This window comes from Ambystoma mexicanum, chromosome 7q, assembly GCF_040938575.1.
Source record: "Ambystoma mexicanum isolate Mex_15411 chromosome 7q, UKY_AmexF1_1, whole genome shotgun sequence".
NCBI classification, from domain to species: domain Eukaryota; kingdom Metazoa; phylum Chordata; class Amphibia; order Caudata; family Ambystomatidae; genus Ambystoma; species Ambystoma mexicanum.
Genome location: NC_090941.1, coordinates 502,326,793 through 502,342,583, shown reverse-complemented (window position 1 = coordinate 502,342,583; position 15,791 = coordinate 502,326,793). Strand labels below are relative to the sequence as shown.

Genomic DNA, 15,791 nt, shown 5'->3' with positions numbered 1-15,791 from the left:
TCATTCAAAATTGAAGAAAGTAGGGACAGGATGGCCGCCCTAGAGGCTAGATGCGAGGCTCTGGAAACTAAACAAGAGGACACTTAAAACCGATCAAGATGAAATGACATTTGTCTACGGGAATCCCTACCTCGGTTACTGAGGCAGACCTGGAGAGCTACACAACGGACCTATTCAGATTTATAATTGTGCTTCCGGATGATGCCCCGCTCGAAATAGAGGTCACTGCACCAGGACCCAACAAACGTTCTCCACTCCTACCGATGTATTAGCAAGAATACACTTTTTTAAGGTGAAGGAGGAAATAATGCGAGAATTCAAGAACTCTAAACACATTCAATTTAGGGGTGCAACCATACTAATATATCAGGACTTGGCGAACACCACTCTCCTAAAGAGAAAGGCACTGAGATATCTTACCGATTGGTTGAGAGAAAAGAAGGTTCCTTACCGCTGGGGCTTCTCGACTTCACTAAATTTCTCCTGGGAAGGCAATCAGAGACAAATACACTCCTTGAAAGAGGCAGAGAAGTTCTTGAGGATGGGAGCAGACAGTGGAGAATCTGAGAGAGAATCAGCCTCCCAAAAACTAACAGAGAAACTAACTACGGGCACCTGGACGAGAGTGAACCGAAGACGCCGCATTCAGGGCCCTCCCCAGAAAAACAACAAGAACCCAGACTGAAGGAGGAACAGGAGCTACACTTGACTAGACTAGATCCCTCTTAGAGCTCCCACTGGATGGAAATCACTTGGAAGCAGCTAAGAGTAATACAGGAAGTAGACTCTCTGCACTGTAACAGCTACACCCAGAGTGATCGAGTGTCCCGTGGTCGAAGCAGTGGAAAATGAGCCCTGGCCCAGGACTGGGACCCTAAGGTAAAAATGACAGGAAACAATGAGCCTGCAACTTGGGAAATTACCTTTTCTATGCCATGGAGTTATGCCGTTTAGTTCTGCATCAGGCCCCTAAACCTTCAGTTTAGTCGGTGGTGGGGTGAGCCGGATAACCCTGTTGGTTGAGGGCTGCTCCCAACCTAGGTTATTGTGGGGAGGGAATGTTTGGGGCTGAGCAAGGTGGGGAGATTTCACTTAGGACGACTCATGAGATTAAAGGGAACAAAACCTCAACACACGGGCAAAGCAAATTTACCCCAACACATGGGAGGGTAACTGCGAAGACTCAGTTAGAAGCATGCACACCAATAGGGATCATGGGGTCCAACAGTGAACGTGAAATACGTATGATTACATGGAACATTCAGGGCATTAACCTCCCGGGCAAAATAAGGTCAGTAGAACAGAGGTTAAGCCAACTCTCAGGCGACATTTTATGGCTGCAGGAGACCCATCTGCTCCAGGCCGATGAACATCGAATTAAATTTAAAAGGTTAAAGAAACCCTACTTTGCCACATCGGGTGGCGGGGGGGTGGTGGAGTGGCCATCTGCTTAGTGAAAACATTCCTTTAACCCAGAACACAGTGAGAAGAGACCCCCGAGGCAGATTTATTCTGACTAAGGGCCACTTTCTGGAACAACCAATCACCATACCGGCCATCTACTGCCCAAACAATGCACAGGAGAGATTCCTGCTTGATCTAATCCTGATGATTTTAGCATTCACGGAAGACCACCTCCTAATTGGCGAGGACTTCAATGTAGTCCCAGACCCGCAAGTGGATAAGACACTTCCCCCTACCAGAGAGGATTTCTCCCGGTCACTGGGGCTTGCTAAATTTCTAAGGGAAACAGAGACAATAGATATTTTCTAGCTAATACGGGGGCGACTGATTTCACCTTCTACTTGAATGCTCACAAAGGTTTCTCTAGAATAGATTTGATCTTGATACCAAGCGTCCTTTAACCCTGCATGGAAAAGTTACAAATTCATACGAGACTTCTCTCAGACCATGCTCCTGTCACAGCAGATCTGCAAATTCAGGGTTTCCAAGATCCCCGCCCCCCCCCCCCCCCCAAATACTGGAAACTGCAGGACTCTGCCCTGCTAGATATGGTCATCAAAAGAGAAGTGGGCGAGACCCTTACACACTATTTTAGGGAGAACACAACTAAGGAGTTCCCCAAAGCCATGATTTTGGACACCATGAAACCAGTTATTCGTGGGGCACTGATTAGTGCAGTAGCAGAGCAAAGGAGGGTCGCACGACTCCAGGGTTCCAAACCTGAAGCGGAAGTTGCAGACCTAGAAAAAAGCTATAAAAAACACCACACTAGGAAAGGGGAAAGGGACCTCAAAAAAGCCAAGATGGTCCTAGAAATGCATTGGGCAGATAAGTCAGCCAGGGCCCTGGCATATACAAATCAATACTCCTGGAAAAGCTGGCCATCTCTCAGCTTAACCTTCATTCTGATTCCGTTGGCTGCATCCATGACCACCAGTCTGGTTTCAGAGCGGCCAGAAGTACGGAAACTGCTCTCCTGAACATGCGTGAAGATCTGCTCTCCAACCTTGACTCTAAAATTCCCTCTGTCCTCATCCTACTCAATCACTCTTCTGCCTTTGACACAGTCAACCATACCATCCTGCTCAACCGTCTCCGTGATAAGCTGGGAATCACTGATCAGGCTCTGGCCTGGCTGACCTCTTTCCTCTCTGATCGACCATCCCAGGTCCAACTTGGGTCCTTCCGATCATCTATTTTCCTCTCGACCTGTGGTGTTCCCCAGGGGTCCAACCTCTCGCCCTGGCTTTTCAACCAATACCTGGCAACTCTCGTCCACTGCATTGCCATTTTCTGCTCAAACTTCCAGTGCTAGGCAGACGAGACAACTAATTTTCAGGCTGCCCTCGGACCTCCTCTCCCTTCCTCATCTCTGATTGCCTAACTGCCATTCAAGAGTGGTGTGCCGCCAATGATCTTTGTCGGAATGCCAGCAAGACGCAGATCCTCCTCTTAGGCACACCTTCAACATCCTTTCCCCTCACTCTCTGGCCCGCCTCCCTTGGCCCTCCTCCTATCCCCACCTGCGAGGCTTAGAACCTAGGGGTCATCTTTGACTCTACACTCTCCTTCGCCGCCCACATATCTGAGGTCTCAAAAAAGTCAAACTTTCTACTGCACCTCCACCGAGGTACTCTTCCTTTCCTCTCCTTCCCCCAGAGGCTCACTGTCTCCCAAGCTCTGGTTCTCTCTAGGCTGGACTATTGTAACAGCCTCTTTCTAAATCTACCTGCCACTACTCTCCTCCATCTGCAACTAATCCAGAACAGGACTGCGAGATTTGTCCTCGGCCTCAAGCCCTGGGACCGTATCTCTCCAGCTCTGAAATCTCTCCATTGGCTCCCTGTGGATGCAAGGAATAAATTCAAAACCCTCTGCATTGTCCACAAGGCTTTCTGGGGCCTGGGTCCAAAATACCTTCAGCTATCCCTCCGCAAATACCTCCCCTCTGGAGCTCTTCACTCCTCTGCCTCTAACTCCCTCATGGTCAGTCGTTTTTCTAAGAAATTAGCTGGGGGTAGATCTCTGGCTTCAGCTGGGGCCTCCCCCTGGAACAGCCTCCCTGCCACTCTAAAACTTGAGGAGAACCATCTCCAGTTCCGAAAGCACCTCAAGACCTCCTCTTTGCTTCTGCCTTCACTCCCCCTATCCCCTGCTGATCTGTTCTCTATTGGCACTGTGCACCTGGCCACCCTCTGTCGCCCTGGACCTAGGTACCTGCTCACCCTGCCACCTTCCTGCACTAGGGACTGTATGTGTTACCCATACAGTCCCCCACTCCCCTCCACTTCCTTCTTTTTCTGCACTTATTTAGATCCACCCAGTCTGCTATCTTAACACAACACTTGCCACTTGCTGGATGCACTACCACTGTTTACTGCCTCTATCATCTATGTATCATATTTATTACTATTTATTATTTTCTCCACTACTCCGCACTTTCCACTCCCCCCCCCTCCCATGCACTTTTTACCCTCTCCTCTCCCCTGCACTTGCACGTTCTCAATGTCACTGGGCCTAGTATGATCATTGTTGGTCTCTCCCCTATTCCCCTCCCTTGCCTTGTCGCGCTCTGAAACACTTGTGTACGAGCGCATTACAAATAAAATATCATATCATACTACATTAATGGGAACAAAGCTAATTGCATTTTGGCGTACAAACTAAAAAAGGTACACAGTAGAAATAACATCTTAAAGCTTAAAGGGGAGGACGGTAACATGCGACAGAGCGAGAACATGGAAATCATGGTAGAGCACCACAGAGAAATCATGGCGGGAGCACCTATAACACCTGAAAGACAGACACACTATTTGCACTCCATCAGCAACCCTCCCCGCAAGCCCACCTGGTCCCCCTAGACCTCCCGATCTCAGTGGTGGAAACTACAGATGCAATTAAAACCCTGAAAAACTCAACCCCGGGCCCGATGGATTAAGACACTGGATATCACAAGGTGTGGTTAAGGGAAAAGGTGGGAGGGAAGTGACTGCGCTGGAGAGGACCTTGACTTCATCCGCGCCCAGGGGTAAAATCTCCACTCTATATCGATTACTAAATCAAACAGATCCTACCAGGAAGGAAAAATACACGCTTAGTTGGCCAAAAGACCTGGGGCGCACCCTAGAAATTGAAGACTGGGGCAGAATATGGGTGAGACTGCATAACAGTACAAAATGCATTACAAACAGAGAGGGGGGATACAAAGTATGCCATCAGTACTACGTAACTCCTGTGCTGCTAAACAAAAGCAACCCTGCTATCCCCTCTAGCTGTTGGAGAGGATGCACAGATACTGGTTCCCTATTTCATCTGCTATGGGACTGCCCAAAAGCTAGAGAATTCTGGCGAGTGGTGTTGGAACAAATTAAACTGATCACTGGTCTGGAAATCCCATGGGACACAGGTATAGTATTACTGGGAGACACTGGGAGGGGTCATTCCCGTTAACAGGTCAGATAGCAAAACTAGTCACCCACCTCCTCACTGCTGCTAAGATCTCCATAGCTCGCTTATGGAAACACCCGGAATGCCTGTCATTACCTATTTGATGTACAAAACGCTGGGACATTGTGGTGTCTGAGAAAATCACTGTTATGTGCTTGGGAAATATTACTAGCTTTACGAACACTTGGGCTCCTTTTATGGAATATGCAGAGAAATACCCAGGACTGACCCGCCGTCCGCCCATTACCCATTGGCTTACATAGACCCCAAGACTGAAGGGAGCAGTAGAGGCTTGCAATAGCAGCAAGTGAGTTCACCCCAGAGAAGAAGACCTGGAAAATGTAAATGATCTCCTGTGTATGTTAGAACCTTGTGGCGACATTGCTCTAATGTGATGTTGATGTATGTTTTCCTGAAAAATATCTAATAAACTGTTTAGTTGAAAAAACAATATCTTGGGCTTGAAAGATGACACAGGTACAATAAACTAAACATTTCTCTCTACTGGCAGGATAACTCCATCCATGGAGGAATCATCCAACATTCTGCTTTTGAAACCTAATAAAGATCCAGCACTCACTGAATAATATAGGTCGATCACGATAATGAGCAATGATGCAAAAATCTATTCAAAAGTATTGGCCAATTGACTAATAAAGGTACTCTCAGATTTAGTTAACGATTTAGTTAACACAGACCAAACAGGCTTTTTACTGGACAGGAGCACTCATGAAAACATTAGAAGAAGTCACAACATAATTAAAGTAGGAAGAAGGAGGAGACTGGAAATCGGGGTGATTTCCTTGGACGCTCATAAAGCTTTTGATAAGAAAGATTGGAACTTATTAGGTATAACTCATGGATAGATACAATTTTGTCTTCTTTTCACCAAAATCATGACATATAGTAAGCATGCCCAAAAGATACCAATCTCCAGAGGAACGAGGCAGGGAATTCCCCTTTCACCGTGATATTTGCATTACACATGGAGACAATTTGCTAAGAACATGAGAGAAAGCAAAGGCATCAAAGGAATACAGTGAGATGAAGAATTCAAAGTATCTATGTGATGAAGTAATGAGCACCATCACAGAGGTACCTACCTCAGTGAAGCTTTAACAGGAGATGAAAGATTTCAGGGCCACCTCATGGTTTTCCATTCACTATCCGAAACCTGAGGTGTTGAATATCACTCTACCACTCTACAAAGCAGTTACTGGATAAAATATGCCCTCTGCAATAGAGCGATGAAGCAATTGGGTATCCGATGGTCCAGATCCCGTCCTCTGTGATGATGCTCTTTCATCTTAACGTTCCACCCATGTTTAAAGAATTAACCGAATCTTTATACTACTGGTATAATCAGGAAATTTCATGTGTAAGCCGTGTCACGGGTGTCCAGATGAATCTTGTTCCCAAACTTTTATACCAATGCCTATCGCTCCTAGTTAAAATCCCAGATTAATTATTATATTTATATGGAAAGGCAATAAACAGTGTGCTCCAAAAAAAGTATTACTAAGTAAGAAGTCGGGGCCTGAGCATTTCAGATATCCATACATACAATTTGGATGCACAAATATTGTATGTTTTCACCTGGGGACAGGCACATTCCTCTGCGAGATAGACACAGGTCAGGCAGTCAGTGTCCCCAGTCACTCTTGCCCAGCTTCCCTTCACAAAAAAGAACAACCCAAGGAATTCTCACTTTTTGCCAGTACATCTCAGTCAATTTGGACCAGACCCAAAAGCCTTGAGAGCTCCCATAAGGAACAGCCAACCGATACTAACAAACGCTTTTTTCTACATCAAGTGAAAGATATCCCATGTTGTCCTGATCTTGTTCAGAAAGGTGGATCAGGCTTTTTGCCTCTCCTGTCTGCCGGAAACAAATTCAACCTGGTCAGAGTGGACCAGCAGTGGGAGTATTGGGTTCAACCTTAAAGCAAGAATATTGGTGAATATTTTACATCAATAATAAAAAGCAAGATATGCGTATCAGATTAAGGTTTGGCCAGGGGAATGTTTAATACAGCTTTCACGCCTCGGCAGGGAGGCGGACATGGACTTAATGGCCACCAGCACGGCTGCCAGCTCGGTCTGTGGGACATTAAAGCCCATGTCCGCCCCGGCCGGGGCGTGAAAACTACCCGCAGCCTGGGATTTACCGGGGTGCAATAGTTTTCTTTTTTTCTTCCATGTAAAAAAAATGCCCATCACCGTTGAAATAGAAAAGGGAAAGGGAATAGGTCCCTTTTTGGATGACAGAGGGCATTGAAAACATGTTCCAAAATGGCCGCTGTCACCTGAAAAGGGACCTAGTCCTTTTTCTATTTCAATGGCAGCCAGACAGGAGGAGCTCAAGGACCGGAGCGCAAGGCTCTGGTTCTACAGTAAGTGGGTTTTGGAAGGGGAACCGGGTGATTTGGGAGGTGGGGAGGCAACAGAGAGACGCTCCCTGCTGGCTCCCTATATTAGGGGGAAAAAAGCACCGTCCGGGGAAGGGCCTTGAATGGCTGGAACAGCGGGCAGGGATTGTGTACTATTGCTCGCTGTTTCAGCCACCTGATTGATAGGCTCACCCTCCCTGGGTGCGAATAACATTTGAATAATTCAGCGACTGGGCTCGATTGCCTACCCATCCTGCAGTTAGCCATCTAGAAATCTAAATATGGTCGCTAAAAATTATTCAAAATGAAGGCATAGCTCATAATTATTACCAATATATACTGAACAGCAGAACCTGACAAAAGATTCTGATATTTTAGCTGTTGCTCTGCCATCTGTAGTGTAAGGCTTACAAATCTATATAACAAAAGTAATTCAATGAGTCAATAAAGTGCACCTAGGCAAGAAAAACAAATGTTCATTACATGCAACCGCAGCCGGGAACAATCCAAAAATTATCACATAATAGTAGAAAGTGGAGTGACACTTGAAACATTGTTTCAGAATACTTTAGAAATACTGTTAGCTGATTGGACAGCCTTGGTTGCTCTATAGGTGAGTATATACAATGCCCAGCCCTATTGGCCTGTCCTATCCCTTGTGACCATTCTAATAACTACCTAATGATAATGGTTTCATGGTGGGACATCTAGTTTTTCAGGATTTTGATTGGCTAGTAGACATATTAAAGTGTTTCATATACAACTTGACCTCTGATTGGTATAGCCCCTCTGGTTATCCTGGGGTGGGCTACTTCGCACATTGCAGACCAAAATAATTGTGAGGTACGAACAGTGTGGCAAAGAAAAATAATACTTTGCATCCTTTCACATGAGAGCTAAAATGTTGGCACCATCTTTCTGTCTCACCCTTATGACTGCTCAACCGGCAGTTAATGTTGCGACTTCTGGTTGGAAACATGAATCCCTTCTACTTCCTTTCTCATGATGTGACTGCATGACTTAATGGGGCTTGCTTTCGGACCTCTTGCTCAGAGTCCATGTGCATGTCTAGATTGTGTATTCAATGAATGAGTGGGTGTTCGTGGCTTGTATATTCAAATGCAGGTGAACTTTAGTGTTATATTCCTTCAATACTTAATGTATCTCTTGGTTTTAACGACCCTGGTTGACCACCTCTGTATGTTCTTGGTAAGAAATGCTTATGTCACCTAATGAGTTTTTCTTGATTGCTAAGTGAATATTTTCCTACAGGGGGTAGTGTGTGTCTGCTGTCCGGGTGGCTTTGTCTTGTGCACACCTGTGCACATTGCTTCATTCCCACTATGCTTCATTCCCACTAAACTGTGGTCTTGTATTTGTTAGTTTCTAAGAACATGGCCAGAAACGTTATTAGTTGTATGTCTCATTTATTATATGTGTGGGACCTTGCTGCACCTCCGTAATCTTAACCAATCCCGACTCGGCTTCTACTGTTTCTCCTCCCCTTACGGGGTCGGCTCATAGTTGCAACATCTGATTAAATCATGTTTTCTCCTTCTGTGCTTGGGAAAGAATCTTACCTCATACAGCTAACCAATCATTGCACAGCTTTACACCCTGCATCGAGGCCGCTGACCTTGTCTGTCCCTTTTGTATGGCACAGGCAGGGCAATGCAGCTCTGCCATTGTGCAGAGAGGCAATGCAGCTTTGGTTCTGGGCAATACAAGAAGGAATCTCTCTGTCTGCAGCTCATCTAGCCGGAGAGAAGAACACGGCGGCGGACGCTCCGAGTAGGCAGAGCACAATCTGTCACGAGTGGGAACTAGTTCAGGAAGTCCTTCAAGAGATCTTCACTCTTTGGGGAACCCCTCAAGTAGATCAGTTTGCGACCAATACCAACCGGAAGTGCAAACTGTACTGCTGCAGGGAATTTCCCCCGAGAGGAGCTGTAGGAGAGGTGTTCGTGGTGGACTGGGAATTTCCACTCCTCTACACGTTTCCTCCAGTCCCCGTCATTCCTCACGTAATAAGGAGGTTCAGGAAAACCATTATCCTAATTGCCCCGGATTGGGCCAGGAGAACGTGGTACCCGTACCTTCTGGATATGTCCATCTGTCCTCCGATTTGTCTTCCACAAAGAGATGATCCTCCCTCGCGAGAGGAAGGTCGGGTTCTCCATCCGGATATCAGGACTCTCAGCCTTCACGCATGGTTTCTGAGAGGCCGAGATATAATAATTGGGACCACCCGGATGACGTAATGTAGGTTTTGCTTTCGGCCAGAAGGCCAGCAACCAAATCTTTATACCGTTGCCATTGGAATAAGTTTTGCAGCTGGTGTAGGGATAAGAATGTTGACCCCTTTTCATGCAATACACTGATGTTGTTATCTTTTCTGTTGCGTTTAGCAAATCTGGGACTCCAGATTGGTACGATCAAAGGTTACCTAGCAGCGCTTTGCATTTTCAAGCGCACTGCTGAGGATGTCTCCTACTTTAAAATACCTCTGGTAATACAATTCTTGAAGGGGTTAACTAATGTTTATCCCCGAACCCCTTTTCAAGTCCTGAATTTGACTGTTTGGCTTTTGTAGAGCTGGTCGGTTCGGCGACACTTATCCGCGTAGCCAATTGTTATTGGTTTCCACATCTTGTATTCTAATTTGAAAAGTTAAATGTTGCTGTTGCGTCTGTCTGAGTAGGGTGGCTAAAAAGGCAAATAAACCATCTTAAATTACAATCATTTCACACACTCAGATCTGAGACATGTGCCAGTATATTTTGCCAGAATAAGCTTTAATTAGAAAGATATGTATGATTGAATAAGTCACAGGTTTCCCTTGGTGATGATACATGTTTCGGCTTCTGCCGCCTTTATCAAATCAGGGCTATTGCTTTCCAATAGTTTACATATTGTTTCGTACTGTCATTAAGAAACCTTTAGATGTTTCCAGTTAATTGAAGCACAAATCAGAAATAAAGGTATGAATAACCACATATATAGACATTTTGTTCCAGAATATATGAATCCAGTGAATACAGAAAGTTAGCGTCAAAAACGAGAGTCGACGTAAAAGTAATAAACATAAAAACAGACAATTTGTTCCATTACAGATTTAAACAAATATAATTATGTTATATTCACAGATAATAAGGGATTGGCAAAGGGGAGGAATAAGCATGTGGTTGAGAAGAGAAAAACAAAACTAAAAAGGGAAAAGAAGACTGTCAGTTTGCCATTCGCTCATATTTTGATACATCAATGCTCTATTTAGATTGCTGTGCATTATTGTCTAATAAAGAGAACGTTATTTTACCTTGCGTGTAAGACTTGTTAAGGCTTCTCAAAGGTAGTTCCAAATAATGGGTTAAATCCCTGTGGGTAAATTGAGCGTGGAAGCAAATCATTTTGACTTTCCATTAATAAATTCTTTCCAATAATATTGCCAAATAATGTGGTGAGTTTGTTGTCAAACTAAATTGAATACATAACTTAATTGGCGAGTGCCCAAGATCGCTACGTGAGGATCGTATTAGATATATCCATTTTCACATTTTTCGGAAATAAACAACGTTCATCAGTTCACCATCATATTTTAGTGGTTCATTTTATAAAGCAAATGCTCACCAATTGTCCCGTCGGTTTGGATCCCGTAATGCTGAACTTTTAAAATCATTGCTAACATTAAATGCTTTTCAGCGTAATTCGGATACACAAATGCCTGCTCATTTACAAACACGCATCTATTCCAATTCTCTGTCCATCTGCTTGGTCCGCACTCGAGAATTGTACTAGTATTAAGTGTGTGCGTATACTTGCAGACGGTCTCTTACCTTCGCTCTGCTCGTCCTAGATTCCACGCGTCGGCTTCGTCTTGGGCATGCATGACGTTTTTAGTGTTATTTCTCGTAGTGAAGCATTGTCAAGGCAAGGATAGTAGTCCCTCATCTATTGTTAATCTATGATCAGTATAGAACGGTCGCCATCTTTTGGGCGATCCAACCCACGTACACAGCAACGAGCAAAGCAACAACGCAAGACTAAACATTAGTACCCAGCAGGAAGAAAACAGAGACAGAACAATTTTCAAAAGTGGGTTTTGTAACAAAATATAGTGGTAAGCATTACACGATCAACAACATTCTGACTAAACATTGGTATCTTCTGAAGCTAGATGACAACATCACAGAATATGTAGATGATAAACCCAAAATCATTTTATACCCAGGGGAGCACCGGAGACCCAAAGTGAAAGCCAAGGCAGGCAGAAACACAACACGGTTGTGTTTCTGCCTAAATCTGCTTCCCCATTTGGGGCTCTCGGGCTCCCCACGGGGGGCCCCGAGAGCCCCAAATGGGAAGGCAGATTCAGGCAGAAACACTGCAGCATTTAGCATTTCCAATTTGGGGCTCTCGGGCCCCCCGTGGGGAGCCCCAAATGGGAAATCAGATTTAGGCAGAAACACTGCAGCATTTAGCATTTCCCATTTGGGGCTCTCGGGCCCCCCGTGGGGAGCCCGAGAGCCCCAAATGGGAAATCAGCTGTAGGGAGAAACACAGCGGCAAGGAAACACAACCGTGTTGTGTTTCTGCCTGCCTTGGCTTTCACTTGGGGGGAGCACCGGAGACCCAAAGTGATAGCCACAGCAGGCAGAAACACAACACGGTTGTGTTTGAAAACGCTGCGGTTTTTCTTTCCGAGTTTCTCAGGCTCCTCCGAGCCGGAGGAGCCTGAGAAACTTGGAAAGAAAAACCGCAGCGTTTTCAAACACAACGTTGTATTTATGTTTGCGGTTGCTTCAAAAGCGACCGCAAACATAAATACAACGTTTTTAAAGCTGCAGTTTTATTTCTAAGTTTTCCGGGCTGGAGTGCTTATTTTAAAAAATAAATAGCACTTACCGAGATTCAGCTGCAGCTTTCCTGCTCTGGTCTCCGGTCCACGTCCTCCGAGTTCCGGCACCAATGAAGGAAAAGCCACCCAGCGGTAGCTTTTGTTTACTACAGCTGGCTGGCTTTTCCTTCATTAGTGCCGCAAAAGCAAAAGCCAGCACAGGCGGGCATCCATTTCACAAAATGGATGCGCCCATGTGCTTGCTTTTGCGAATTTTGAGCTTGAATAGCTCAAAATTTTCCATAGGAAGTTTAAAAAAAAATAGTGCTAGTATTATTTTTTTTATATTGCCTATCTATTTTTTAAATAACATTTTTTACAGGACTATCCCTTTAAATAACCTTGGCTTTTGTACTTTTGTACTTTGCCCTTTTCTGCCTTCAAATAACTCATATTTTCTGCATTCTCATGCTGATGCTTTTTTCGGAGCGACCCCGGTGTCCCCAGCAATTTTAGGTGGACTTGCCGGGTCTTCTTTGCAAATCCGATGCGGTTCGGGTCTTGGTGGGATGATTCCTTCATCCATTCTCCAGCTTTGAGTTTGCGAACATCCCTCTAGCGGTCAGTGTGGCTCCATAACTAAAGGTTGGCTTGCCTCTCCGGGTATGCTATTGCTGTATCCTCGAGCGGCCTGCCACCTGGGAGCTTCTGCTTTGCTCCCAATGTGTCTGCGACCTTCTGTGCTCGTCAGCGCCGTCTCTCTCCCCCAGCACCAGCAGATTTATTGGATCCTGTGTGCTTCACGTCGGTGATCCTCCAGCTGTGACCCGACGTCCTTACATGCACTCTCTCCTCCCACAGTGCGGCTTCTGATTTTAAAGGTTCAGCGCACTTCAGGGTTTGAAAAACAACTAGTCTGCTTGTTATTCTTTGAGCTTTTGTCGATCTGCATCAACTCTTTCCTCCTCTTCTTTGTCTCAGTACTTGAGGCTTTATGGGAGATGAAGTCCATATAGGCTATTGGATTTCTAAAATTATGTTGTTCAAAGGTTTTAGAGAGAAAAACATCAGAAACAGGAGGCGTTATATTTGGGCTGTGTATGTTTGAGGTATAAATGGGATTTTGACATAATTGACAGAAAGGAAGGGGTTTCTGGCTTTTACAATGGCAGGGGATTTGTGGGATGACAACAATTATAAAACACAATTTAACAAGGCGACTCTGGATATATATATAGACCCATTCGGCTTCTCTCTACAGGACTTGTCAAATGTTTTTATACAATTCATGTGTCAAATAGTCAATCATTATGAGTGATACATTTATAACATAAAACAAAACATTCTTACACAGGGGTAAACGTGCAGTACATTGGATCGCTAGCGGGGGATGGGGGGTGGAGAAATGGCTGCCTAATCCGTCTTCTCCTGTACCCCAGAAGATTAATGGTGGAGAGTGCTTGAGATACATGCTAGATTTGAAAAAATTGCAGCGGAAAGCGTGTTGGAAGATGGGCAGTAGCGGAATCCTGAAGATCGGAGCTGGAGGTAGCCTGGGAGGAAAGTTGTGAGCCCCAGAAGCTCTGCGGACAACTGGCGCTTGCGGATGCCGTGTCGTGCTTCCACGGATGCCGGTGTGGTCAGGAGAACTAGCAAGAACCCAGGGAACGCAGGGGTGGAACAGAGCTATGTGGCCGCTTTGCGCATTACAGGCATCAGCCGGAGTGAGAGCACACAGCCCAGCCCTGCAGCCACCGAGCCCATTAGAAATATGGCAGCAGCCATTAAAAGCAGAGCCCAGACAGTGCATGGCCGCGGCAGTGACTGCCTCTCTGACACAGCAGCCTGAGTGACCTGAAAGGGAATGTACCCAGAAGTCCAGGCAAAATGGACACCTAATGGGAAACAGCACGAAAGGCAGCAGCATGTATATTTAAAAGTGCAAATGAGCCTATGACGTCCGGTGAGTGGTGAGTTAAGGGGAAAGCAGTCCAAAGCATGTGGCACACAAGCTTAAACTGTGCCAAAAGGTTACCTCAGCCCTGGAATCCACCATCCCTGAAACCCCAGGACACTGCTGAAGCAAGACCTCACTAAAGAGATCAAGGACACTAAAGAAACAATGCTCAGAACAGTCGCATATGATGGGGCTGGAAACTAGGGCAAATTAAGTGAAGGACACACTGTGTGAACAGGCTCACGACCAGGTGGAACTCAACAACAGAGTACTTGGTATAGAGGAACAATTGGAATTGAAGTGGTCCAAGCAGGAAGACCTGGAGAATAGCTCTCGAAGAAACAATATAAGGATACGTGGAATTTCCGAGAGAAGTTTCAGACCAGGAAATAATGGACTCTAAAGGATCTGCTCCGGAGACTCCTCGAACTCCCAGACTCAACAGCAATGGAATTAGACAGGACGGATAGGGTCCTACCAGATTTCTAGTCCCGACTCCATTTCTTCCAGCAAAAAGAACAGATCATGGCAGCTGCTTGTAAGAAAGAGCCGGATCAGTTCTGTGGGAAGCAAATCTCGCTATTCCAGGATTTGGCACTGTGTACTCTGGCAAACAGGCAGAAACTGCACATTGTGATGGCATCGCTGCAAGCACAGAAGATCAAATACCGATATAGGGGTTCCCTTGCAAGATGCTATTTGAATTCCTGAACCAAAAATGGGCAATCGGCACCAAAGAAGAAGCGTCAAAATTGATAAAAGGGCTACAAGTGGACTCTGCCAAAAGAGAGCCCCATCAAAATCAGGGCGAGGCTGATAGAGAAAAACTGAGAAGACCGAGAAGGAGGAAGTTCCAAGAGCCGTCGCTCAACGTGGGAAAAGAATGAGAATACTCAAGAATGTAATATCCAACACAAGCTGGGGACACTGCATGACATATACGATTTGACCTCAGCTCTTCTGCAAAGAATAGGCTACTCCCCTACATGTTAAGCGGGAGAGCAGTCACACACCATGACAGAGACTACACAGCACCGGGGGAGGAGACGTCGCCATGGAAGAATGGCGTCCAACCAACTGTCATCCCAATTGACAGAGGATAGGTCCCCGGCTGACCAGGAGGACCAACCTGTGCTATTTGGTTCGTGTTTTGTTTGGGACTTAAACCATCCTTTTCCTTTTTCATTTCTGTTATTTTTGGTTCATGGTTCAAGAAATTCCTAATCCGTGGGCTTCTGGAGCAAGAACTTTCCTACCTACCTCTACAGGATGGCATATTCACGCCCCACCCCATCAGGTTACATCTAGCTCAAGAGGGCACACTACATGGAGGAAACCTCTTACACAAAATGCCTGACCCTGAACGTTAGGAGTCTTAATTCGCCAATAAAGAGAAAAGTTATCATCCAGCGGCTCACATCCATGGAAATAGACCTGGAATTTCTCCAAGAGACTCACCTACTAAAGGAAGATAAAAACGTCTGATCTGTAAAGGGTACACATGAGCATATTTTGCAGCGAGTGGCCTCAAGAAACAGGGGGTAGCTATAATGGTTCGCAAGGGTTTTCCATTGTGAACACGAGAAGTCCTGAGGGATACGCAGGGGAGGTACCTGCTGGTTAAGAGAGACCTAGGAAATCATAAACACGCTTGGGGTGGTCTGTGGACCGAACGAAAAACATCCTCTATCCCTAGAGG

General features: G+C 45.6%; 1 protein-coding gene across 9 annotated transcripts in view; it reads right to left on the bottom strand.

Annotated features, from left to right (window-relative positions):
* RCBTB2 (RCC1 and BTB domain containing protein 2) overlaps nt 1-15,791 on the bottom strand; it is a 1,530,600-nt gene that overhangs the window by 180,085 nt on the left and 1,334,724 nt on the right. The window contains exon 12 of one of the 9 annotated variants that reach the window (XR_011284121.1): nt 10,618-10,676. The exons of the other annotated variants lie outside the window; for them this stretch is intronic. The gene's annotated coding sequence lies outside the window, so the exon portion shown is untranslated. The remainder of the gene's footprint in view (nt 1-10,617; nt 10,677-15,791) is intronic. 9 annotated transcript variants of the gene reach the window in all.